Source organism: Lipotes vexillifer, unplaced genomic scaffold (genome assembly GCF_000442215.2).
Source record: "Lipotes vexillifer unplaced genomic scaffold, Lipotes_vexillifer_v1.1 scaffold1006, whole genome shotgun sequence".
NCBI classification, from domain to species: domain Eukaryota; kingdom Metazoa; phylum Chordata; class Mammalia; order Artiodactyla; family Lipotidae; genus Lipotes; species Lipotes vexillifer.
In genome coordinates this window covers 694,855-706,313 of record NW_006789838.1, presented here as the reverse complement: position 1 = coordinate 706,313, position 11,459 = coordinate 694,855, and the positions used below count along the sequence as shown (strand labels likewise).

The 11,459-nt window shown below is 36.6% G+C and overlaps 1 protein-coding gene across 3 annotated transcripts in view; it reads left to right on the top strand.

Moving 5' to 3' along the window:
- The window catches only part of MBNL3 (muscleblind like splicing regulator 3), a 63,090-nt gene that overhangs the window by 15,896 nt on the left and 35,735 nt on the right, over window positions 1–11,459 (top strand). The window lies entirely within an intron of this gene.

Below are 11,459 nucleotides of genomic sequence, written 5' to 3'. Positions count from 1 at the left end.
TTTTTTTTTTTTTTTTTTTTTTTTGCCATTTCCTGGTTATTTTGCTTTTTCTATTAGCCGGGAAAGCATTCTATATAGAAACAAATTCAATCTTAACTTACTTCCAAGTAACTGAAAAAAAATTTTTAAATTGTCCATTTTTATTCTGCTAGTACCCCACTAGAGGAAGGATTTTTTCCAGCTTTAGTGAGATCTAATTGACATATAACATTGTGTAAGTTTACGGTGTACAACGTGATGATTTGATACGAGTATATATTGGGAAATGATGACCACCTCACATAGTTACTCTTTTTGTGGTAAGAACAGTTTAAGACTTACTGTCTTAAGCAACTGTCAAGTATATAATACAGTTTTGTTCACTATAGTCACGATGCCGTATCTTAGATTACCATAACATATTCACCTTATAACTGGAAGTTTGTACCCTTTGACCACATCTCTCCATTTTCCCCACCCCCAGTCCCTGGTAACCTCCATTCTACTCTGTTTCTATGAGTTTAGCTTTTTTAGATTCCTCATATCAGTGAAATTGTACAGTATTTGTCTTTCTGTGTCTGGCCTTCAAGGTACATGCATATTGCCAAAAAACGGCAGAATTTCCTTCTTTCTCATGGCTGAATAATATTCCATTGTATGTATTTTGGAATATTGTCTTATTTTTCGTAGAGGCCTTAGAGGTAGTCTTAATAAATGCCTCTTTCTTGGGTGAACAACAGATGTAACCATGGAAATGCTTGATGTGAAGCATGGTATCAGCAAGTGGCATAAACATAGAAAATGCTGACTTGTAATAACAGCTCTGACCAAGGCTCCTTGTGTGGCCTTGAGGAAGTCATGAGAATCCTACCTACCTCTGTTTCTCTTCATACAAGAGCAAGCAGCAGTACTCAATTTGCAGGACTATTGCTTGTGGTTTACTACAAGGATTTTATAAATGTCAGGGGTCATTTAATGCTGAAAGTCCTGTTAAATCCATTAAGAGTTCTATCTATATACATTCAATTCCCCAAAGAAATGATTCATTCAACAAACATTTATTGAAAACTATTACTTGTTAGGCACAGGGCTGAGTACTGCACAGAATACAAAGTTATGGAAGATATGGTCCCTGCCTGACCTTTTAGTATGAAGCTGCTTGTGTTATGTGCCATAAGCCAGGTACAAAGGAACCACTAAAAGAGTCCAAGGGGGGAGGGGGGGCTGGGATTATATCCAGCTGTGGTGGTTAAAGAAGTAGTTATGGGAGAGGTACCGTGTGAGATATTCTTGGAAGGAGAGACAGGAAGACATTCCAGGCAGAAAGGATAACCTAAGCAAAGACAGAGGGGAAAAAACTGTAGTGTGGATCTGGGGAGTCGAGTGTTAAGGCAGCCTGGCTGAAGCACAGAGCTTGTGTTGGTAGAGGAGTAGCCTTAAAAGGAAGTAAGGAGCTTGCACTTGATTTTGTAGCTCTGAGGAATCTGACAATTTTGAGTAGAGAAATGGCATCATCAGCCTATGCAAGATGAATGAATAGAGCAAAAGAGACTGGCCACAGGGGGACCTCTTAGAAAGCTGCTATTGAAGCTTAGAGAGCTTCATACTGAAGGTATGAAATGATAAGAATTTGAATTAGGGGGTGGCAGTGGGAAGGAGAAGCCAGTGATGGAGTTGAGATGCTGCTCAAGTCAACATGGTTAAGTAAGAGGGGGTTGGTTGAAATACTACTTCCACCTACTGCTATTGTGTTCACCTTAATATCCAATTTCATTGAATTTGAAATGAAGATTTGTCGTACTTTTTTTTGGTTTCACATTGGACGGTGTCTTGTTCACCACCACAGCTTTTGTGCCTAGCACACATAGTACATATTGGGAGCTTGAAAAGTGTTCACTGAATGAAACATGAGCTTGTTGAATCGCTTTGACAGAGGGAGAACCAATATGGGCTCCCCTGCAAGGTGCCTAGTCATCTCCCCACCTGCATCTGTAATTCTACTCCCAGTTCAGTTTTTACCTAAATATGAATGAAAATTGTATACACCCATGTGCCAACTTTCCTCACTCAACCACATTTTAACCTAGATTTCATGGCCTACAGATTGCTGATTTTTGTGAATTTAATTCTGTCCCTTGGCATTATAGAAATGTTCATTGGCCAAACGCCTTGGATACTCTCCAAATTTAGCATTTGAGTGTTTTTACCCTCTATGTGGACTTTTTAAAAATTTGCTGAATGGCCACTGTTACATATTATTTTAAAGTAATTAGTGTGATAATCTAGTAATATTCAAGCATCATTTTCAGCCTTAAAATGTTTGAAATTGAATTTTACAGCAAGTGGCTAGCTTGCAAATAAAGGTATTCTTGGAAGCATGATTAGCACTAATAAGGTCATTCTGAGTCAAGTACCAGGTCATAATCTGCAGAAAAGGGTTTTGTGTAAAAGGTGACTGCCTAATCCAGTAAAAATATATATTTAAAGTTTAATCAGTAACGATTGCTTCGAATGTACAGTGATATTTAAAAAGTCTGAAGAGTTTCAGCATAGAAAGGCAAAGAAAAACTCTTAGAGAGAGAGCCTGTGCATTGACTTTTTAAAATAAACTTACCTAGCAATCTGCTTTTTAAAAGAAATGGGAAAGTAATAAGAAATGGGAAACTAATTTCAAGATGGAATTTTAAAAAAGGATTTCTAAGCTTATGAGCTGTACTTTGGTATCTGTGCAGTCAGCTCAATCTCTTATACCTTCTCCGTCTTCATCTCCATTTGGCATAGTGATTTCTGTTTTTCAGGACAGACATCCTGAGGCCTTCGGTGCAATCCTTAGTAATCGAGATGTGATTCAGGTTTGGGCAACTGACTCTACTTCAAAAATAAGAAAAGTACCTGGACCATTTTAGAAAAATGTTTCAACAAAGAAGGAAACTTAAAATGGTTTTAAGTATTTAGCAGCATTCAGCTGATGTCATTAATAGTTTACAATAATATCCATAATTGTGACTTGCATATTTTAATGGGCAACTGACAGCTAAGACAAAACCAAGACCCTCTTTCACTCTTCCCAAATTCTCAAGGCCTCACTCCGGTGGCACATGACATTTATTCCATCTACGAAATATTGCTGATAAAATGTATTCAATCATATTTCACTATTCCTCCCCCAAATCTCCTATTCTCCTCACTAGAGAAACACTTAAGGAAAAAAATGACATTACTTCCATGCCGGAGATTGTAGAGAAAAAAAGAAGAAATTCGGAGACACCTATTTGAGAAAAGCTTTTCATTCTGAAATACTTCAGCTCCAATAATAATGTATTTGAAGCGAAACCAGAATGAAAGTGTAATGAATAAAACAACATACTGATGAAGGGGGGGTGGTGATAGAGAAAGTGAGACTCTGCCAGAGAGAGAATTATTTGTGCCATTTTTATCACACATTATAAACTCCTTGGCTTTCCTTGAAGCAAAAACGAAGAGCTGTGATTAATTATGGCTCAGAGACGTCTCATTCTCCCCATCAAATTTCTCCTCCTCCTCAACAGCACCTCTAGACCCCTAGTTTAGTCACCTTTGATTTCTACCCCACTGTTTTCCTTTGATTTCTATCCCATAATGTCAAGTGCTAGAGCCCCTCTCAGCAACAGTCCTCAGGCCTCTGCAGTTGCAGAAGAGATAAGATAGGCAGACTCCTTGTGGGCAGGTTCCCTGCCCTATTCATTGTCTTCCATAGTATCCAGCAGTCTCTTTTACAGAGAGGTGCTTATTAACCAGTGTACTTTCTTTTATCAAGCAATAGGAACAATGCAGTTCAATACATTTTCCTCTTTACAATGGTTGCCAGAAAGCGTAGAGCTACATTTAGGGCCCAGCTGAAGCGATTAACCTTATCTAGATTTTTGAAGTTTTTGATGTAATTATCACCACCTTCCCCATTATATCACTCTTACTCTTTAGGCCCATGATAACGGTGTTTTTGGAAGTGTGTCTTTCCTGTAAGTTGTTTCCAAGCCCTTGTGGAAGAATGGAGTTGTATACCTAGTGAGAGGGCAAGGGAAGGGGCTAATTCTATTTCTGAATTTCTTATTTACAGCTTATTAAGCTATCTGAGTGTTTTTCATTTAGACGGGTCAATGTATTGTAAGCATTATGGTATTGCAAACTGGGGGCTTCAGATTTAAATAGGCTGCCAGTGATAGAAGTAAACCGAGTACTGCTGAGACTATTCTTAATCAGAAAGGAAATGATAACAAATACTTGGAACTCCTTAGCCAGGTATTTATTTTCTTCACAATGAAAAGGACAAAGTGTTGTATGGGATGTCCTGTTTCCTTACTGCATCACTGCAGGGTACAACGGATGAACTTTGTATTTGGTGCTTGCTTTGAGGTTTGGGAGTCTATCAATACTTCACCTTTTGGTTATCCATGTTGAAATGCTGTGGTCAACATTGGGCTGTTTGCTTATTTGATGTGAAAAGTATTTCCCTCCTTTGAGCTTGTCTTTTTTCCAGATATCTTTTTTGGGGGTGAGGAGAAGAGGCAGTACTTTCAAATGAGTGTGGTTTCTGCAGTGAGTAAAGGTATTAATTTATTAGAGAGCCGAGGAGAGTTTACTAGAAAATCCTTTATCTGCTTAAATTTGGGTATGTAGCAAACATTTTGAAAAACACTCTGGGGAGATTTGTAGAGCAAACATAGGCAACATGTAATACAGAGCTCTTATATACTTACCTTTATAAGTAATAGCACTACTTTGTAAACAGAAAATGAATGTGTTCTCTAGGAGTAGTAGAATAGAATCTTGAGAGGTCCAATCCTTTTTTTGTGTGACCTGGACTGGCCTTCTTTTATACGACTGCTAACATCATTACTGAGGTCAGAGATGTGGAATTAAGATCAAAACCCCGTCTATATGACCTTTTAGAAACTGATTATCAGCGACATAAGAAAAGGCTTAGTAAATAGCTAAATCTATTGTTCCATAAGACAGCCACTCCCACAGTGTTGGGAAAGTGTTGCTGGCTGACTAGCAGCACCACCTTCACCTGGGTACTTGTTAGAAATGCAAATTCTTGGGCCCTACCCAGAACTGCTGAATCAGAAACTTTGAAGGTGGATCTGACAGCCTGTGTTTTACAAAGCCCTCCTGGTGATTCTGATGAACACTCAAAGTTTGAAGACCACTGGTTTAGAGAAAACCCTAACAGTCCAAGAGAGTATCAACTAAAGATGATGTTTCTCAGTTTCAGAATTCTCCGCACTCTGGCTTATTGTTTATACTCAGATCTGGTGGAAAGAAAATGACATCTGTTCTGGAAGACTTACATATCTTTGGGAAACTTATTATATTTCTCTCCCTAGGGAGCACCACAGTGCTTATTAGCTGAGATAAGGCTCTGAGACGTACTGCACAAAAGAGCAGTTTACTTCTGTTACACTCAACATTTCTCAAAATTCTTCTACCACAGAAACCCTACTTTTGTGGAGCACATAGAAACTTCCCAGGGAACATCTCATCACAGGTAGCTGGACAAGAGTAACATTGGTGTGTAAATGTGTGAAACCAAGAAGAAAAAGATTATTTTAATCATTTGTCTCTTGTAACCCTTTGGAAGGATTAGTAACTTTTTAATACCCCAAAAGGTCTATTGTAGGTGTTACTAGCTGCCACAAGTGGACTTTCAAAGTTTTATATGCAGCAAGTGTGGGGACTAAAAGGGCTTATATATGTATATAACATATATAATATATATTTGTGTATAATATATATTTATTATTAGTTCTTTACAATAGAAATGTATATTCAATATAATATTCAGTACAATAAGAATATTCAGTATATAAGTATATATGTTCCAACGTGTTTCACATTTATATGAGTCAATCTTGGCTTCTAAGCAGTTGGGCCTGTTGAGATGAAAAATAAGAAAAATGAAAATCTGTTCAAATAGTTAGAAACAGTTTTATAATGAGATTCATTATTATTTTACCAACTTAAATAAATAATATTCAAAATCCCTTTGCTATAATTAATTACTTGTTAGTATTTTAAGCACCATTAACATCTTCTCTTATAGCCTAAAGCTTGTTTTGCTTTATCCTCCTAACTTACCACGAAAAAAATGACTTGCTTGATTTCTTTATATCCTTTTAATATGTGTTATAAATAAAATATAACAGCAGTTTTGGCAAAATTAAAATATAAAAGGTACCAACCAAAAAATGTGACGCTCCCAACTTTTTCATATGATAGAGATTACTTTGAATGTTTTATTCATTATGATTCTAAAGTGAATTTTCATTATGTGAGATCTTAAAGTAAGAAGCTTGTGATGGTAGAGAAGTGCCTCTTGACTAGGTAAACTGGTCTTCTAAGTAGGCACTGGCTTATTGCCAGTTGTAAAGGGAGCAATAATTCCTTTCTCTTTTCAGTTATTTGCAAGGATAAGATTAAAGCTTGGTACTGCTTCTTTATCCTCTGCTCTTTCACCTACCATTACTACTGAGTTGTGGGAGCAGCAACTGTAACAATATCTGGTTCTAAAAAGAGAAGTGTCCTTGGTTTTCTAACATTGTATATAACTTCCCTTTCTAGGCACATGATAATTTATATTACTCACAAAATCAAGGATTCCTCATATAATAATGCATTATCTTCTGTGGGGAGGTAAAATGGTAAAACATAGTTTGTAATCTATTGAATTTTTTATACTTAATTCACAGCAACAATTTTAGTTCTAACTAACTAATAAAGAAAATAAATATTTTTTTTTTTACTAATTTTACTTCCAAAGCATACTAAATTTCACTTTTTCCCTCTGTTCTTTCAAAGTACTTATGAAGTATGTAGGGGCAGGAATTATTCCTAGAAAAACTGATTAACAGAATTGGAAAATAATTTAGCCATGATCTAAAGGTAATTAGAATCCAGGACACTTAAATCCCAGTTTAGCCCTCTCCCTAATAAAATGCTGCATTCATATTTAGTAAAATACTGCATTCATATTAAAAATTTAGATTTGTTCCTGCTTTGTCTCAGAATAAATGTGTTAGAAGTCAGAGTATGAACTGCCTGCAACCTGATTCCAAACAGCTGATTCATTTCAACACTGGATTTATTTATTATTATTTTCCCCATCAAATTGTCTTTAAAAGTATTAGTACCCTTTTGGATTCTACACGTTCAATTGTCTCATCACTTATATAAGATCTAGGTTCCCTACTACATCATCAGCAAATACCTAGAATATTTTGTCTTTTAAAAGCTGTGGAAAAACCTAAATGCTAAGCTAGAGTGAATAGAATTGATATGTTTACACCATGTTTATATGTTTATCTGATGCATTTACATGTTGATTTGCATTTGAAGTCTTTAGTCTTATTTTGTGAATAATGTTTACTTAACCAAAAATAAATTGACAATATAGAAAAGAAAATAAATAAAGATAACTTGCTCACAGGCAGAGTTGAAGCACTGAAAAAGTCAAATCCTAGTTCCCAGGCCCACAAATCATCACCCCATGTTGCACCATCTCAAAGTTTATACATTCTCTAGTCATTTAAGTCAAATCCCCACTAAAACTGAGCTTTTGGTGGCGTAGTCTTTTGTGAGGTGGTATGTGTGGTGTGTGTGAATCCTTATTTGTCTGTGTTCTTTGTGGAATGAAATGCTTCAGAAGGACACTTTGTACTTCTTTGTGATAAGGTTGATCTTTTGTCATTGTTTGGGATTTTCTCTGCTTTGTCATAGCGTTGAACCTACAGCACCCAGACATTTATGGTCTGAGTAAACCTGCTTCTAAATGGCACTGCCGTGGTGGGTTTGTTTTGTTTTGTTTTGTTTTTTAAGATTCTTCTTTTAGAGTGGTAATAATAATAGCCACAGAAAGGCACACAACCAACCCTTTTATTGAGCCCCACTTCCATCTGTTCTCTATGTCCATGGGGTTTTGCAGGACTGTTAACTTTTGTCAGGCCATGGTCATTTGTGCTTAAGCTCTCATAGCCCGACTCCTGATTCCAGGACACTGCTTCTCCCAGACCAACTGGCAAAATTCTATCATGCAGACATTTGCTAAAAAGCTGTGCTAAGAGATGAGATATATGTACTAATTGTTCTGCTTTGGTTAGGATGAAAGACTTCACAATCCGTGTAAAGCACTTTGAACAGTGCCCAGCACATGGTAAATACACTGTAAAGTTATTCAGGTGGATGTGGTGGTAGAAACATTGGACGCTCAGTTATCTTGTCTTAGTCGTTTTCAAGTCACCTAAGATCCCCAGGTACTTAACAAAACATCCCACTTGGCATACATTTATCTATTAAATAGTTTCTGGACATACCTAACGGCCAGTTGGTATGCAATCTTTATTATAATCTTAGAAGGAAAATAGTGACCCAACCATTAGAAATATTTGAACGAGCTCATTCCTCAGTTTAGCACACCACGGTGTTGTGAGGCATTAGTGTACTGGTTAGGAATGTGAGCTGCAGACTCAGACCACCTGGGTTCAAATCACAGCTCTGCGACATTTGTTCTGTTGCCTTGAGCGTGTTTCTTCACATCTCTGTGCCCCAGTTCTTCAGTAAAACACTGACTTCCTAGGGTTATATTGTGGAGACTATATGAGGTAATGCATGTAAAGCACTTTGAACAGTGTCTGGCACATGGTAAATATACCTACTATAAAGTCAGCTGTTATTATTATTCAGGTGGTCATGATGTGAAAAAAAATGCAAACCTGACCACAGCGTTCAATAAATCCCTCAAATGAGTTGTGTCATTATGACTACTTTCATGATATTAATGGAAAATATAATTTTACAAGGGCCTCAGCGTGGTCTCTAAATGTGTGTCAACAATCATCACATGCCAAGTTACATGAGCTAAACCTGTAGATAGTTATTCTGTAGCCCACTCATAAATGGTCAGAATTAGTTCACATCTGAAGGGTCATTTGACCTTATATACTAGAGTCTGTAAAACATGAAACAAAACAAAAACAGTTAAATGCTCCAGTTATCTTTAGTAGAAAAATAACTGTGAAATATTGGCACACTGATGTTTTACATGGCCTAGCTTATTTCTCTGTATCACTTGATCAAATATTTTTCTAGAATGGAATTTGATTTACCTTGTATAAGAGACATATAAACTGGGCTCTTTTTTTTTTTTTTTCAGAAAGACATGTTTTCTGAAGGTTTCTAATTTTATTCTGATTTTCAGGGAAGGCACAATGAAGCTAGGGATTTGTTTTATTTTTCCTATTTTTCCCCTCACCAGAATAAGGATTCCACTAATTAAAAGGCAGTGACTAGACCTTAGAAACCTTGTTGTGCTTAATATAGAGGGTTTATGGTTTTAAGAAACACTGCATCCTTACAAGTGCACTGTTCACCCACTAACTCTTCTAGCTGCTTAAACTGACTTGCGGAGAACAATTAATAGATTTTTAAAACTAATTAACTTTCTCTGTCCTTTGCTTTACTTTGTTTTAGATTTGGAGATAGGCATTCTTTGGCAGGGGTCATATTTCAACTTCTCTGTAAAGATATGAGACATTTATGGTTGAGGGATTGATTTATTTTAAAACGTAAAACTTCCATTTATCATTTTATCTTCTTTAAACAACCCCATTTCTAGTTACATTGTTTGTGGATGGCCTTGTTTAGTTCTTTAAATACCAGGAACAGTTTCATCATCATCAAATATTAACTGCTCACTGAAAGCAGAAGGTGAGTTTAACAAGGTTGCTATATTTACTAAGTAAGACTGAGAAAGGATCATTTTTAAACGTATTTTTTAAAAGAGTAGTCTCCGTAGTTTCATCTAGAGCATTGTCAGTTCTGTTCACATCTCTGAAATACATTTTGGATGACACTTAATATATTTGGTAAATAATCAGGCCAGGCAGAATAGATCTTTATTTTTAAAAGAGAAAGAATTTATATCAATAAATTACTTGCTTTTATGTCAGAACAAAAACAAACAGCAACTTGGCCTAATAAAGAATCACTTGGCTAAAAAAAAACAAACCCACTTTATTTAAATACACAGTGCATTTGGAGTTTGGAGTTTTCTTTGGAGATTTGTCTGATACTCTAAAATGCCTGCAGTTTTAATAACAAGTTAGCATAAAGGTTTCAGTAAGGCTTTTGGTGATAAACATATATTTATCATTAACAAAATGTAGAGCTAGTCCATGCCTCAAAGCATTTTAATGCAGTCCATGTCACCAAGTAAACCTTTCTGCTTGGAAATTGCATATTTGGTATTAGTTTGGTAGTTGGGTAGGATTGTGAGAAAAATGCGTATTTTAAAGTGGATACATTTGGCTCTGGCGTTTGAAACATGATTTCTACCTATGAATTTAGCAAGACCCTGTAAACAACCATTTGGTATCATGCTTTTAAATTTCTTTATCTGAAAGAAAACTTGTGTCTAGCAAAAAAAAGAAAAGGACTGATTTTTATCTCTGTGCCTCTAATTTCAAAAATGCAGAGGTAAATCAATAACTGTATCTGCCCTTTATATAACCTCTGGGTGGAGGGGTACATGGCTGGCTCTAGAGATGTAATTATTTAATTTATTCTTAGCAGCATACTGAGCGTTGCAAAGATAAATTGTTTACATCTGAACAATAATCAGTGCCTCTCTCACCTTTTACTCCCCTTAAGTTGGCAAGATATTTGTCTACATTTAATTCTTCTTTGAAATTTTCTTTTTGCTTGGAGACAGGAAATTTAACTTTGCCAGGTGGAAACCGCAAGGTTTAAGTTTAGTGCACAACTAAGACCCTTAGGAATTGGAGGGATTGCCAAATACATTCCTACTTTCCAAGTTTTAGTGCCGTTAAAACTCACTTGAGACCCTTAAGTCATGGAAAACCTAAGGTAACTGGCATGGTTTCAAGGGACAGAAGTCACAGTGTAGGAAAGCCAGTTAGACAGAGAAGGCTTGAAGTTGTGATTTCAGAAGTTACCTGACTGAGGCATTCAAACAAAAGAAGAAAGCCCCGGCAGCCATTTGGAAAGCTCTGGCAGAACTTACAACTTTGGCAAGGAGCGCTGGGAAGCTGACTGTGGGATCTTTCTTTGTAGCCATCATAGGAAAAATCTACATCTTGTTAGCTGTGCAGAGATCGCATATGGGCAGGAGTGTTCAATGTCATTTCAACGGACGATCCAGTTCCTTGGAGTTCACTGTATGCCATGGGGCTTGCTTTGAGCTTTAGTAGGAGGGAGTTGAATTAAATCAGTATTTTCATAACGATTCTCTAGCGAGATATGTTAAAAGGTATTTTATGGGAAAAAAAAGAGGCATGGTTTCTGCGATTGAAGTGTGTTTCAGTTAACAAAAGCCAGCAGGTTTCTTTACTCTAGGACACGTGAGAGGGAACCTTTAGTATGCTCCGGTGGACTGTTAATCTCCAAGAGGGGAATAGAGGGTACCATTCCTTACAAGTATTTCACCA